This window comes from Equus przewalskii, chromosome 32 (genome assembly GCF_037783145.1).
Source record: "Equus przewalskii isolate Varuska chromosome 32, EquPr2, whole genome shotgun sequence".
Taxonomy (NCBI): Eukaryota; Metazoa; Chordata; class Mammalia; order Perissodactyla; family Equidae; genus Equus; species Equus przewalskii.
The window spans coordinates 5,960,219-5,976,889 of record NC_091862.1 but is presented as its reverse complement, the minus strand read 5'-3'; the positions used below and the strand labels follow the sequence as shown (position 1 = coordinate 5,976,889).

At 39.6% G+C, this 16,671-nt stretch overlaps 1 protein-coding gene across 1 annotated transcript in view; it reads left to right on the top strand.

The window, feature by feature from the left end:
- Positions 1-16,671, top strand: part of PACRG (parkin coregulated) — a 459,238-nt gene that overhangs the window by 412,191 nt on the left and 30,376 nt on the right. The window lies entirely within an intron of this gene.

Here is a 16,671-nt window from a genome sequence, read left to right as displayed (position 1 = left end):
CACGATTATTTTTGCCGATTCCTCTGCATATTCTGGTTTTCCATTATGTTAAGTGCAAATAATGATCTTTTCTCTCTTCCCATTATCATACCTTTTTATTTTTTCATGTCTCATTGCATTAACCAGAGTTTTCAGAACACTATTAAGGAGCCGTCCTTGTTCCAATTTTTAAACAGAATTTAATTTGTCTATCCATTAAGCACAAAATGGGCTCTTATTTTCCACAACTTTATCATGGTAAAGAAGTAGCCTCTATTCCTAATATTTTAATAGTTTGAGGAACCTTATTAAATGTCATCAATTGTCTTTAGACATGTTATTCATTTTAATTTAACCTATTGATATTGTGTATTGTATTAGTATATGCTCTTATGTTAAATCCTTCTTGCATTGTGTCACATGTCTTCCAGCAGACTCCTTTATATTGGTTTAGAGAAAGATTTCAGAGTGTTTGTTTTCGCATTTCTTTATTTCTTTTTATAATTAGGGATCTGCTTTATTTTGGTGACATCCTCATTAAAATCAATATTCTCACATCACATTGCACTATTCACGATAATTATGGCACCTTGGGAGAGATCTTGGAGAGCCACCTACCAATAATTTTTATTAACACTTCTGGAAAAAGCACTAGCTTTCTGTATCAACATCATTATCATAAAAATGTATTTATGAAATGCCTCTAATAATTCCTAATGCTTTGGTGCAATACAGAATAGTTCTCGTCTCCTAGGAACTAATGACAACAACTTGTAGATAGCGTAGTACTTTGCAATTCATAAGCGATCTCCACTTAGATTACCACAGGACAGCATTATTAAGCTCATTATTACAAATGAAGAATCTGAAACCAAGCAGATTAGGAATTTGCATTAGGTTGTCTGATCAACCGGGACAGGTAAAGACAGAACTTGAACTCAGGAATCCTGATCCAAACCCATGTACCACACTGACTCACCACCTAGCAACTAACTTAACATTTACAACATTACACAACAGCACAGGAGGACATCACATTCTGTAGTAAGGCCGGAGCAGAGAGACTGAAAAGGGTTCTTCTGAACGTTTCACACTCCCCAAGGCTGCTTCCCAACCATCACGCCATCCACCCTTGTGTAAACCCATTGCTCCAGAACATTCAGGGCTGTTAGATGGATCACCCTGTGTCCTCCTGATCTCCATCATCTGCCAACCCCCTCAGCCGCTGTCTCACACTGATTTTAGCATCTGGCTCACAAGCTGCCTCTCCATCCCAGGTCCTCATCCTTCAAGGTGATCCCCATACCCTTACAGGAGGCCCATCTAAGACAATTCCCCCTACTTCCTGGATTTGTTCAGTTCTATCAGTCGTTTTGACTTCACTTCGAAGTGATGGCCATGGCCTCACTTTGAACCTTGTGAGGACCTCTCTTCTGCAATACTGCTTCTCACCTGTCCTCCGTCATCCAAACTCTCCCATGTTGTCTCCGTCTGTCCTAACCCTTCCCTACTCAAGCGAGGCCACATGGTTGGTCATTCGCACTGTAGGAGACCTTTCAATGGCCTCCCATCCTTCTCTACAGCAGTTCTTAGGGGTTGAAAGATGAGGTGGGGCCTGTGAAGTTGGAGGAGGAAACAGAACAAGAAATCTCTGAGGAGCTATTTCATACAGAGGTTCCATTGCCCGGAGGATATAGCAGTTTCAGAAGAGGGGTTTGCCTGTGTGTTTCTGACGCATGTGCTCCCTCAGTCCAGGGGAGATCATCCCAGAGCTCCAATCCCCAGCCCTTCATTTATCCTGTGTGCCTTCAGATCATAGTCTTCCCCACCCTCCGTGTTAGATCTTATCTCCCTCCCACTCCTCGTGATATCCTATGTAGCGTTCTCCAGTCCCCAGGCACTTCATGGCACTCAGCTTACTGCCATCGCCGGCCATCATCCAGAACCTTGGTGGACCCCTTGGCCAGCACTGCCCCGGGTCTGGGCTCTGTCTTGGTCACGGCCTGGTCCTTTGCCATCCAGCACTGCCTCATTTCCTGCCACAGGGAGCCGTCTTCAGCTCCCACATGGGTCCAAATTGGTTTGGTCCCTACTAGGCTTCAGAGCCAGCTCACAAAGAACAAAGGCCAGTTAGTCTCTAACTCTGCCATCATTCAAAGTTCAGCCTTTAAAATGCAGAGATTTTTCTGCTTCATCTCCCCACAGCTCAGCAACTGTATTTCTACAGCTATTGTTATTCTATTTCTGTTCCTAATTGCTATTATAGAAAACCGTGCCTAGCTGAAGCTTCAGGAGTTGCCAATCTGTGGGCTCCCTTCAAATGTAAATGTGTTATGCAAATGTCTTCTGAGGCTGGGAGTGGGATACTGTGGTCTTCCCTGGATTGAGACAGGAAAAGAATGCTTTCTGGGATGGCTGGGAAATAGAAGACCATCCACTCCCCTCCTGATTTAAATGCACACTGTTGTCAGATTGTGTCCTGTCCCTAACTTCCTTTCCCACTCTAGCAGCTGAATTTAAAATACTTGCTACAAAATACTGCTTCTTGGGGACTCTGCTGCTTAATGATTTTGTGGCCACTCCCTGTGGGGACACGAGCATGTTGGCCAGCTGAACTCCCTTCCCCGAGGGGCTCAGGATGTTGTCAATAAGGTAGATGCTGTTAGAATCCAGGAACGTCATTTTTTTCTTAAATATGGAAAATCACCTCTCTAAATAATGCATTGAAGTGCATCGGTCACCATGTTGTTAGCAAAACCTTAGAACATCAGTACTGATGGAGCCCTCACTATTCCAAGCAGAGTTACAAGCCTTTGAAAAGCAGCTACTAATGTAAACGTTTTCTTCCCAGGGAGCCCCTGACATGAGAGTATTGGTCCCATCATCAGAACCGCGTCCTTCCAGGCTCTCGCGGTTCCTATGCCCACAGCTGCCCTCTTTGCCTGCCGTTGCCTTCCCCATCAGCCTCCCCTCTGTAGTGTCACCTCCCTCCCTCGTACCCATCTTCCCTACCTCCCATCATCACCAGTAGCAATGTGATCCAAAGGAACGTTCTCAGTTTCTGAATTAATAAGCCTTCAAACCCATTAGGAACTTGACTTAATATTCTGTGCTGTGCCAGGCACTCTGCTAAGCACTTGTCTGTATTTAATTTATTTACTGCCTTTGAATTTACCGGTAACTTCTATATTCAAATATCGTATACTGCTGATATTTCCAAAATGTGACAAAAAGGTTACCACAAATGTATAGAAATGTATTCTTTACATTCTAAGAGAAATTAAATTCTAAACTATATGAAAGTAGAGGGGCAAAGCAGAAAATCCTGGGAAAGTTGTCCTAGCCAGTGATGGTTAGCTGTTTGTCTTCGGTTTCTCACAGGTCGTGTTATTTACTATTGCCCGTGGCTCCGCTGTATCACTCTGAACTCCAGAGAAAGAAGGGGAAGTAATCTTCCCGGGAATATCACTTATGTCCTAAAGTGCTAAAAATACTTTAAAGTGCAATTAGCTTACTTAAGAGGCAGAGATTGTGTGGTTCTCCGCCTGCCTCATGGGGTCGTTGAGAAGATAACAGGGGTGGGTAATATATATATTAGTGCTTTGAGCCCAGTAGAAAGAAAATCTTTGTGTAAATTCAAGGCGGCTTTGTAATTATCCAGCAAGATCAAATTTCTGATCAAAGAGAATCATTCTGATCTACCCAGTTACAACATGCTCTCTTTTTTTTTTAGGTTTAATAATGTATTACACATTGACACGTGTTTGTGAACATGACTTATGATTCAATTAGACACTCAGACATTGCCATATGAGTGTCAGATACGTTCTCCCCCATGCTGATTTTTGTGGTGGATTTGCCTAATAGTTCATGTTACTATAACAGTCTCCATCACATTTTTCTCAGGGAAAAAAGGGAACACCAACTTGCATAATGTATAAATTTGCCCGAAATTGTGAAAAACAAACACATTGACATGCTAGACTCAAGGGCAGGCTTTCAAACTTTGCTACTGGAGCCAGGTACTCTGCCCCCACCGACCCTCCCCACCCCCGAGGGCTCTCTGAGGCCTTGCAGACATATGACTTGCCCTGAGGAGCCCAGGAAGAATTCTGCAATGGTCTGTGGGCCAACCGGATTCTAACAGGATGGCTGACCTCGCTCCCCAAGAGAGCAACATTAGCTTACAAGAAGTATCTAGAGACTGGCTACCCACGTGAAAAGATTGCGTCCTTGCTGCAGCCTACTGTGCACTGAGCACCCTGTGCACCAGGGACCAGGACCCCACTCCAGAGAAAGGTCCAGTGAAAGGTCCATTATACTCAGAAATATGTTGCGATTGCAAACCCTTCGCATTAGGATCACAAAAGCTCTTTGATATTTTCGCCCGAGCAGGCAAAAAAAAAAAACACTGTGAGAAACTTTCTCACATTAGGCACACAATTTTTTCTGGTGAAATCTGGAACTAAAGACCCAGAGTAAGGTTAAAAATGACATTCTCATGGAAACAATTTATGAAAAGCTTGTTACCTAGCAATTTCATATTTGAATGCAGTTATGTTAATGTTATTAGTACATTATGAATGGGACTAATATGATTATTGTTTTGTGTGGTATTACAGGAAATTAATTTATATGGATTTACATATTTTCAGATAAGGGGCACTGCTAACATGGATAAATAAGGCTGACGTTACTTTGAAACAAAAATAAGCAGTAAGAGAAAGCTGGGTTGTGACTTCATCTGTAATATTAACACAGCCATTATTGTGGTTTTTTGTTAGTGTAAACATTTTGTGATTTCAAAGTGCTTTTCTTGTTTAAAGGAGCAATGTGAATTAATCTCCCAGCCCCTCTGAGGCGTTCCTTAGCACCATTTTATCGTTGAGAGAGTTGACAATCAACAGAATACAACAACTCGTCCCAAATTATACCCAGAGTGTCAGACAGTGCAATATTCAGACTCCAGTTGCCTAGAACTCAACTCCTACACTTAGATCACAGGGGAGCGCAGCTTTTGACGTCAAATCGTTTAAAGCTCTAATTAAATAAGGCTGGGTCTCTGAAAGGTCTCCCTCCCAGGACTTTAGTGAGAGGAAATGCCTCTCCGAGAACCCGTGCTTGGTCGGCATTCGGCAAGGCTGGCTTCCATCACAGAGCATGCTCTCTGTGGGTCTCCTTTTCATCAGAGGAGAGTCCCTCAGACTCCTTGAGCACCTGCTCCGTGCCAGCCCTGTGCTGTCAGCGCTCTGCTGCTGTGACCATATGTATACAGGGAACCAGCTAGCTGCACCAGACCGCGTGTGCACCTGATCCTTGCAAACAGTTGGCGCTGACTGAAGTCATTCAAGGGCATGAGAGTGGTCACTGGGGGTGATGGGGAAAAGCTGCCCGGGGCGAGATTTGGGCTAGACCTAGACAGATGAGCACAACTGGCCACAAGGAGACACTGGGGCATCTGAGGTCAGGGAAGCTGTGGGTGCAAGAGGCAGAGGTGGGAATGCCCAAGGCATATTCAAGGCGAGCGCTGGAAAATAAGGGCAAGGGTAGATTGGTGACAAATTGCACATGACCTGTAGGCAAATGGGGGCGGGGGCGGGTGTTGGTTGCTGCAGGCTTTTAAAAGCATGAAATTGACAAGAGGAGAAGCTGCGTTGCGAAAATGAAATCTGGCAGCTGTGCGGAAAGAATTGGAAAAGGAAGAAGCATAGGGTTAGGAAACAAGGGTGTTTTGCAAGTATCTAGGCCTGGGGTGATAAGGGCCTGGCCTTCTGGGAGTAAAGCCACTGCCTCAGGCCAAGGACAGGATCTAATGAGATGAAGTAAGGCAAAGCTTTGAAGGCACATTTTTATGGTGACCTGTGCTAAGGATCTTGCTTTGCTTTTAAACTGCAAGTTCTTTAAGGACCAATACTCTAACGAACATATGTGTCTGTGGATCTTCAGCACAACGTAATAGCAGGCTCCCAGTAAATGCTTGCTGCATGAATGAATGAATGTGTGCAGGCGTGAGTAAATAAATGGACTATAATGGGGATCTGCTGGAGATGATTTCTTGACTAAAGCTAGGAATTCCATGCATCCTGATAAGCTTATGAGGAAGCTGCTTGTGGGTTTGTCCCGGCCATGGGCGGCTGCATCACCCAAGCACAGGACCCAGCTGGTTCACTTCCTTTTCCCTGGATAAGGGAAGCCCCGGAGGCTGAGGGTTCCAGGTGTTTCCCGTGGATGCGCAGGCTTCCTTTCCACACGCTGCAGCCGCTTCTCTCCCCAGTGCAGTTTGGGCCCATTGGTATTTTTTTAACAGTCTGAAGAAATGTAAATAAATGAAGTCTCCAAGCACAGACTGAGATGAAAGTGATCCTATTAATTCCTGCCCTGATATGATTGCTGTGAGGATTAAATGAGTTAATAAACATAAATAATTTAGAGTAGTCACTGATTTGTAAAAAGCACACAGTGTTAGCTGTTGCTGCTGTTATTATTACTAATGACCTAACCAGTCACTCCACCTATTAAATTCTAAATATTTTCATTCCAGGTGTAGGCTAAATAAAAATAATGCCTCATTTTTTTTTTCAGCAGCACAGACTTTCCTACTTTGCCTTAAGACAACAACTGATTTTCAAAATAGCTCGTTGGTATGTTGGTTAAATACCAACACACACAGGTTAAATATTCCACTAGGATTTTATTTCAGTGATAAAAAATAGATAAATAACACTGAAGTTTTTATATTTAGCATTTACCGTAATAGAATGCTTCTCAATTCTGATTCAAAGATTAATATCATAATATTTTGACTACTATACAGTTCACTTCTGCAAATAATAATTTGATCCATAAATTTAAGTGGATATTGGTGTGTCTCTAATTATTTAGCATTAAAATCATTCTGTCATCACTTTGCAATTATCTTTTCATGAAAAAACAGTAATAGAACAATTCCTATAAAGTCATTTGTGTTTAATTGAATTAGTAGTTGTCTTTGATTAAAATATTCTAAAGCCACTATAAAATCAAATTCTTACATATCTCATGTTGGTGAATTTTTTTTCCTTATGTTATCAAGATGGCTAGAAATATCAATTATCAGTTTTACAAATGGGAAAGAGAAATGGGTCCATTCCATTCTTTCAGACAGTGGGTAAAAATACTATAAAATCAGAAACTACATTTAGATTTCAAAGTTATGGGTAAATATATTACTGGTAAGTAGGATATTTCTAAAGAGTAAATGCACCATAGTTGAGAAATTTAATGAAATACAAGAGGAGGGGTAATTTGGGGTCAATTTAGTATTTCACCATCTTGCTGTTCAGCAAGAGAGTATAGAGCAAATTACTTATTTTCCGTGAATGTGAATTTCCTGGCCAGTGTTGTAAGGATGGGGACAGAAGTCTAGGGAAGGGAGTCAGACAATTGCCTGGGAGAAGTGAGAGGGGATAGGAGGTGAGGTCAGATGTGTGCAGGGGCAGGGCCAGGGGCCCGTGCTGGATGAGCATCTTGGATCTAAGAGAGCATTCTACAACCTCTGCACTCTCACATGTCCACCTGACCTTCCTTTCTCCCTAACATTTATTGATCATTTACTCTGTGCAAGCAATATGCAGATGGCTTTGTGTGTATTACCTCTCAATCCCCATGAATTACATACCTTTGTCACCCTTGTCTGCAAAGGCTCCATGACTTGTTTGGTCTGACAGCTAGGCTGGGGCTGCATCCAAGCCATCAGATCCCAGCACTCAAGCTCTGCACCACTGCCTCATCTGAGAACCACAAGATTTGGGAAAATTTCCCTCTCCCTGGGACAACGCTGTTTTATGAGTACACGGCTCCTTCCTGCCCTAATTTACAGTTAACCCCTCACCATATGGCATAGCTTTTAACAGAAAATGTCTGTAACATGTAAGGCTGAATGCCTAGAACCTGGCCAGAGACCCAGAGGTCAAGAGTCACAAAAGTGGTACCAACCACCAAGCAAACCCTATGGCGAAGTGGGCATCTTGAAGAGGTGGGAGAATACCCTGGATAAGTCACCACTAGGGAAATTGCTTCATGAACTAATCTTCCTGGGGTCTTTACCCTCAGAACCTGGCGATGCCCCGTTCTCAGAAGTCTTCAGCCAGGAGAACACCATGCTTCATCCCTGTGACCAAAATGGCCACTGCATCCTTCCACAGCTGTTGGCTTCACTCAATTTCTGACTCAGAATGGGGCGTTTCTGCCCCCAGAACGTCCTGCAGACCCATCAGCGTAAGAGTCCCAGCCTCTTCGTAACTGAATGACTTATTTCGGCTCATTTATTTACCAAATAACTATTGAATACCTACTACGTGCCAAGTATTCAGTAGTTGCTTGGTTAAGAAATGAGTCAACATACGAGAATAGAAAGTGTCCTGCTTCTAAGTCCCAATTTTTTAAAGTATTTTTAAGACCTTACATATCCCATGAGGCCATAATATTTCACATCACTTGTACTAAATGCTATTTTCAGTTAATGAAAAGCTTAGATCATCACACATTTGAAAGATATAGTTTGTTCCTTTGAAGTATCTAACACAACTCAAATGTTATTAATGAGATATTACAGAAGACCTGCTTTAAAGGTTGGATTAAAAAGTAATTTTTCTGTATATCAATTCTACTTATATGTGCAGACTTTCTAAAGTATTAAGTGTTTAAAAATAAAACTATTAGAAAATATCATACAAATCCCGTCATATTTAAACTATTTACTCAATCTGTCAGTGAGGCTTGCGAAGCAAGCAAACTTCAACACGTCCCTAACAAATTACTACGAATTCCACATTAATGAAGTCTGTTTGTCTTTCTCTTCCAATTGCTAACTTTCTGAAATTTCACCATGCTGTTTCAATATTGGCAGCTCTGGGAAAGAAAGCTAAGCAACATTCTGATTAGTCCCTTCTACTCTTGAGAAGAAGAGTTTCTAACAGATGAGATGCTGCTTCACTATGCTGCTTTAGAAAATATTAAAGTAATTTAAAAAGAAAAGAAACTATTGAATTATAAGGAAACAGCGTATTAATTTTAAATGTACGGCGTTTAATGGAAAAGCAAAGTAAATTGCATGATACTTGGAAAATATTGAAATATTGTAGGTGACAGTCTTCCCTTCAAACAATCTGCGTTTAAAATCTCATCAAAATCTTTTATTTACCTGATATAATTTGACTTCCTATTTCTGACAGAGTCGAAATAGTTGCTTTATTTCTTTTATGAGAAAGTATTAGTTCAGTCTGCTATTCATATTTTTTTCTGACAGCTTAGTCTGTACTTTTTTAAAAATTGTGTAATGGTTCTATCAGCCGTAACAACAGATTTGCCAAATTTCACTCTAAATCTTCTAGGGTCATGGTTTCACCCACTTTTATGTAATGTTCATTTTGTGTTTTATTTTTATCGACACCTCCTTAAAAAGCAGGAAATTAGCTTTGGGTCGCTGTCATATTTCTCTTTCTTCAAATTTTCAACCCCCTGGGCTCCCTCCAGCCTTCTCACACTCGCTGCGTTGCTCATTTTCCAGGAACCTAAGGCGTGTTTCCTGCCTAGGCAGCTAGACCAAAATGATGTGCTGCTCATTTTCCCTACTTGGTATTGTAAATTTTTCAAACCGCATTCGACTTTCTCTAACAGCCTTCTCACCTGGCAAACGAATTAAAATATTTGCTCATCTCTCCTCGATTCCCAGCAACAGCCAGCTGGAAATTTCAGCTTTTAAAAGATCCCATTCAGAATTATGAGGAGTTACCACCCAAACTATGTAACTCCTTGAAGTAAATTTAATAAGAACGTCGCACGACCTCTACGAAAGAAACCATTTGGGAGTATTAAAGACTGGAAGAAATGGAGAGACAGCTCTTTAGTGGGAATTTACTGGTTGGGCCGACAAGTGTAGTGATGGTCATTGTTTCTGCCCATTTTGCACTGCTAACAGGCCCTTGGTCTTCTTTGGGGGCTCTAACCTCATCATTACAAGCACTGTAAGTGGGGTGGGACCACTGAGAGGCCCTTCCCACCTGACCAAGAGGTGAGCATGTGAACCAAGTTAGGCTGACTGGGCTCTGCCTGACGATTTGAAGCTGGACTGAGAGTCTAGAGGTACGGAAGATGCTTCAGATGATTCTTCCCTTTGATGGGTCTGAAGAGGTCATCCTCAGTTCAGACCACCTATATCCCCAGAGCTTCCCTAATTCCTGCTTCTTTTCTGAGATCTGGTTCTTTACTTTCCTCTTTGATTCTATAAGCTACCTCATACCTTTCCAGTAAGTTCTCTTTACGCTTAAGTTATCTAAAGTTAGTTTTCACTTCTTGAGAGCAAAGAACTCAACTATGACAATTCAACACTGTAAGGATGCTCCACCTCAGTGAGTTAATGAGCCAATGGAAGGCTTTTATGGATATTTAAAAAAGTGATTCAAAATTCACATGGAAGAATAAATGGGTGAGAAAACCAAGTAAATAGTGAGAAAAAAAAGAGAAAAGCATGGGATATTTACTCTACCAGATATTAGAATAACAGTAATTAAAATTTTGTGGCTCTAATAATAGTATAGTTAGATCAGTATAACAGAAATAAATCCAAGAGTATATTAAAAGTATTTAATATTTTATAAAAATGGCATTCCAAATCAGTGGGGAAATAAAAGATCATCTAATAAAGAAGTGTTAAGTTAGCAGGCTAACTCCCTGGGGGAAAAAATTTAAATGATTGGGCCCATGTCACACTATCACTAAAATTTAAAAATACACATGACTTGAAAAATTAAATGTAAAACATAAAGTTCAACTATGAAAAAAAAGAAGCCAAAACATAATATGGGCAAATATAACAGTAAAGAAAGATGACATAAAAGAAGATAGATTTGATTACATAAAAATTCCGTCAAAAACACCACAAATAAAAATAAATAAATAAATAAAAATAAAACACAAGTGATTTGAGAATGACTATTTCCCTAAAGTATCCCTAACAAAAATTGTTATTAAACTTCTGGAACTGGATAAATCAATTTTTTTTTGTTTTTTGCTTCTGGAAATTGAGTCCCAATTCATGTTTATAAAGGAATTTTCCTAGATCTTTTATGACTTTATTTTCATATTTAAATCATTGATCCATTTGGAATTTATCCTGGTATAAAGTAGGAGGTATGGTTCCAAATCTGTGTTTTCCAGGTAACTACCCAATTGTCCCAACATCATTTATTATATTGATTATATTAACTAGTCCATGTTTTAACTATTGGTTTGAGATGGTGTCTTTAGACAAACTAAATTCCTGTATGTATTCATATTTGTATGCTGGTATATTTAATATCTGGTAGTTCTTATCTGCCCCACACACCAATTGCTGACCTTTTAAAGAGTTTTCTTAGCAATCATTGCTTGTGTATTTTTACATATGAAATTTGGGATCGATATGTCTAGTTAAAATTAAAAACCTATTGGCATTTCTATTGAAATCTTTTTAAATTTAAAAACAAACAAATAGAATTGGCATCTTTATGATCCCAGAGCATGGTACGTCTTTCTTTTTGTTCCTATCGCACGGGTCCATCCATAGTATTTTAACGTTTTCTGCATATAGGTTGTATAAAAGCTGTTGAAGTCTGCATATTAATTTTCATCCCCACTGCTTTATTGACTTCTTTTGCTTACTTAGTTGATTCTCCTAGGTTTTCCAGGTATAAAATATGTAGCATTCAAAAAGTGGTTATTTTTTCTTCTCCTTTGCGATTGTTTACCTCTAATTTCTTTCTCTCAAATAATAGCACTGGCTATTATCTATAGGAAGATGTTACATAATAATGACAATAATCGTGACAGTTGAACTTTATTGGGAATACTTGAGATATGTCTCCATTAAGCATGATGCTGACTTTTGGACTGAGATAGATTTATTCTGTCTTTTGGATTGAGATAGACATATTTTAACTTATAAAGGAAGTATTCCACTCTTTTTTATTTTGTTTTTATCAACAATGGTCATTGAATATTACATACGATCATATGGAAATGATCATAAATACTTTTTACGTAATCCTTAATATGATAAATTTTATTAATGGAATTCTTCATGAATCATCCTTACATTTCTGAAATAAACTACATTTGATAATAATGCATCATTCTTTTAATATGCTGCTGGATCTGGTTTGCTAATATTTTATTTAAGATTTATGCTTCAGTATTCATAAGTGATGTTGGTCTGTTGTTTACTTTCTCTATAATTTTTGTCCTTTGGTATAATGTTATACTTCCTCCAGGGAAAAATTTGAAAGTTTCCCATTTTTTCACCCGAAGCTCTGGAAAAAAAACCCGCTTTATTTGTGGAATTCTCATGCCTGGGCCTAGTGATTTTTTTCCTTTTGGTTTTGGTGAGAGTAGCTCTTTGATAGCCTTCCATATTTCTCCCATAGAAATCAAATCTTTTTAGATTTTCCTTCTTCTCTGGCATCAGTTTTGACAAATTGCCTTTTCCTAGAAATGTTTTCAATTTATCCAAATTTAAAATTAATTCGCATAGACTTGAACAAAGTAATGTCCTATGTTTCTTTTCGTTCCTTCCATTTTCTGTTACTCTGCATCTCCCCCACCATACCCTGCTTATTGTTTCTTGTTCGTACATTCTCCATTTTTGCTAATTAATAAATTCAGCTTTTCCTTTTAAAAATTTCTTCTAATTTTATCCAGTTTATTTTGTTGCTCCTTTCCTAACTTTTTGAATTAGTTTAATTGTTTTTTAATTCTTTATTTTTACTTAATCTAAAGATTTAAGGTAATGCATTTTTCTCTGAGCATTTTAGTGGCCTTTCATAGCCTTTGATATGCAGTATTTTTATTATATTCTTTTCTATTTAGTCTGTAATTTGGGATTGTATTTCCTCTTTGGCCTAAAAATTGTTTAAATAAAATCAAGTTATTTGGCATTTACCTTGCTTACACCTATTTATCTATCACTTGATATACCTGCTCAAATGATGCTTTTAACTCTCAACTATTGCACATCAGGCAAGTGGCAAATTAACTCTACTTCCCATCTTCTTTCCCCTCCCTTATTCCTCTTATTTTTGTTAGTTGTATCATTTCTACATTGTCAGAGCATTTAACACTTATATTCTGTTTTGCCACTTAACCCCCACTTTGTTTTAGTCTTAGTTCTTCAGTTAAATCTATTTGATACCCGGTGCTGATCGTATTGTCATCTCTGGGCTGACTGAGGACTGACCTCTAGCAGTTTCCTCATAAATGAAAGAAACAATATCCCCTAAAGTTGTGTTTTCAAAACTGCTTACCTTTTGTCTTTGTATCTGAAGACTAGTTCAACTGTATCTAAAATCTGACATATTTTATTTCATTTAGTTTGTGTAGGTCTGTCTCTACTCTCTTCCGACCTTGAAGGTAGCTGGGGAGAATTCCGAGACCAACATGAGTTCTCCCCCTTATAAGTGACTCGATCCTTTTGCCTGGCTTTCCAGTTATTTTTCTTTATATTTAAAACGCAGTAACATAGGATATGCCTTGGTGAGATAATACACAGGGTCAGATTTTCAAATCAGGCTCACAAGAATCAGAGATCTTGCCTCTTTATTAATAATTCAAAGGGTACAAGTAACTGCCAGACACAGGGAAGCATGAAGTCAGACTGCCAGCGTAGCTCCGGAAGTCCTTGCTGGACACATTCATGGGCACTCTCTTCCAGGTTGGAGGTCTCCAAGGAATGTGTGGAGGGTATTACGTTCAATCATGAAACGTCTCCACGTTATATTCCCATTAAGTGGCATCTTGCTCCATTCTGTTTCCCCTAATAAACATCAGGATGTCCAGAGCGTGTTTACAAGAAGATACGGTCATTTCTTCCCCTTTTTCTCCACCCCATTCCCAGGATAGAGAAGGATGGGTCACAGACCCACTAGTGCTGAGCATTCTGGGTCAGCCTTCACTGATGCATAGTGCGCTCTTCCAAAAGATGGCTTCAAGTCTTATTTTAACAACAACTTCTTGAATTAAGTCTTAATATTTGTGCTGTTTCTGTATATTTTCCCTCTGCAAGAGCTCCAATTATGCATGTTTTCAAAATCTCTATGCCTGTCTTCTCTCTCTCTCACTTTATCTCTAGTCATTTTAAATTCCCTATTTCACTTTGATTTTGCTAGAGTCTTCTGGTTCCTATTATCTGGGTCTTTACTGTGTTTTCTGTAGGGCTATGTTTCCTGTGCTTTTAATTTGATCTTTGTTTCTGTGATTCTCTCTTTCACTTCTTTCCTGACTTCTGTCAACTTACTTGTCATTTTCTCCAGTCGTCTTGCTGTCTGTTCCCTGAGATTTTGTGGATTTGCTCTGGGGGCTATTTACACAGTTGTGATTGCTCCATTGTTTATTAGTTTTTATTAATTAAGTTTTAATATTCAATCAGACATTTCATCATCTTGCCACATTTGGAGACACTGGTATCTGTGAGTCTGTGAATATTCTTCCTCTAGTAAGTTTCACTACTCCTCATATTTTTTCTTAGAGGATTGATGCGATACCAGCTTTTGTTTCAAATTACTCACTATGAGTCGGACACTCCAGCTAATTGGAGGATCTTCCTGTGAGAGAAGGAGAGTCTACTCCACAAAGATAGATAGTTCCTGCCTTATTGAACTTCCTGGAAAGAATTGTTTTCTCTTCTTCCCCAAACCAAATCAATCTAAGAGGGCATCTGCCCTTGGCCCAACCCTGCTCACCTTCGAATCAGGATCCATTGCCACATCACGAGGTACAGCCTTTGCACCTCCTCACCTCTGTGAAGTAGATGTTGAGGCGTTCTCTGAGGTCTGCCCCTGCAGGGCCAGTTGGTTCTTCTTCACATGTCTTCCCTACATGTCCATTCTGCAGAGCTTCTGCCCCATTTCCACCCATCCTCCCCAGATCTGGCGACTCTGACTGTATCCATGAGATACAGGTTTATCACTTCAGGAGGAGAGGCTATCACCTCCAGAAAATGTATTTTTGCTGTCATTTCCTGAGCTCTGCCATCTTTGGACCATCACAATATTTGCTCCCACACGTGGCCTCTGTTGCATATACACAGGCACAGCTCCTGCACTGACCTCATCTGCGTTTTGGCAGTCTTAAGAGTTTTTGAGCTTGCCCTTTAAACCTATGTCCTGATTTCACTGCTCCTTGAGCTGGCAGGGGTCATACTATGGCTGGCCTATGGGCCCCATAGCAGCCCCATACTGCACCCTAAGCTAATGGTGTGTGAACAAGGCAAATAGTAAATGAACTCTCGCTTCCATGGACTCTCACATCCATCACATGTGTAACCCCAATTGATGAAAGCAATGATGTCATAAGAAGTAGAGTTAAAATTACTGAGGGAGAGAAGTTTTTTGCAGTCAGAGGATCCAAAATGTGGTATCATTGGAACTGAGAAGAGTAGGAGGGGTAGGAGTTGTACATCTGGAGATGGGGCAAGATGCTCCAAGTGAAGAAACTAGTGCAAGCCAATGGGGCAAACACAAAGCATGGACAGGTAGCAACACTGGGTCCATTTGCTCTGGAGCTGGAGCGGTAGTAAGGCAGGTAATAGCAAAACAAGTTCAAGAGACAGTGACAGCTACCATCACCATCAAGGAAGCCCTGACTCCTAAGGAAAGACTGAGGCTCTGCTCCAACACAGGCATCCAAGGAGATTGGATGGGATAGGGGAAGAGGGTGGGAGGAGTTGACATGTTTGCAGCTGTACCTTAGAAAGTGTGAACCTGCAACATTATGCAAAATAGATTGAAAGGTAAGGGAAAATCAAAACTGCGGCATAAAGGCTAAAAAATCATGGTAGCTGAAAATCAAGGTAAATCTTTTTTTTTCCCCCACCTATATGAAATCTAGATATTGAACATTTAATTTCAGAAGTAGAAATCTATAAAGAGCTCTCTAGAAAATGAACCTTCCAATTCGTCATTTTGGAGATAAAATTTTAAAAGCTTATATTCAATAACTACCAATTCTAAGCAAAGCACAATATTCATAGAATAGTAATATGTAATTGAAGTACACAGTATAAGTCAGTCTATATTGAGCTAACCTTTTGATCTAGTAATTTAATAGCATTGGAAAAGAAACGAGGTCTACCTGCTTTTAGCATGCGTTCCAAATTCAATTAACTTTAACCAATATTTTGACAGCATTCTTTCCGTTCTTACTATAATAGAATATCTTAAATTTTTAAGATAAAGTCTGATGAGTATCATGTCCACAAGAAGCAGATCAAGTTTTTCAAGGATGTTTTAAAAATACTGTAGATTTGATCATTAGCAAGAGAAGCAGTAATTTGAATATTCTGGAGAGGTTTTTTTCTTTGAAAAAATTCTTGTTTGGATCGCTTAAAGAAAAATAGTGCAATTTTCTCTTCCTCACTGAATAAAGCATTTGGACAATATTAAGACACTTAAACCAAAGGTGCCATAGAAGAAAAAAGTGGCTATGGTAGTACTAATTTTAACTCAAAGTCTATGAGGTGATACACGTGCTAGTTTTAATATACACACAGGCTGAAGGCGCGTAAGAAAAAGAAATGTTAGCGCCTCCTGCTAGTAATCATCAGGTCAAATTTGTCCTCTTAGAGCCAAAAAGTCACAGTCTAAGCAAAATCCTTGGTCAAGAAGTCTCCACTCAAATGTTGTC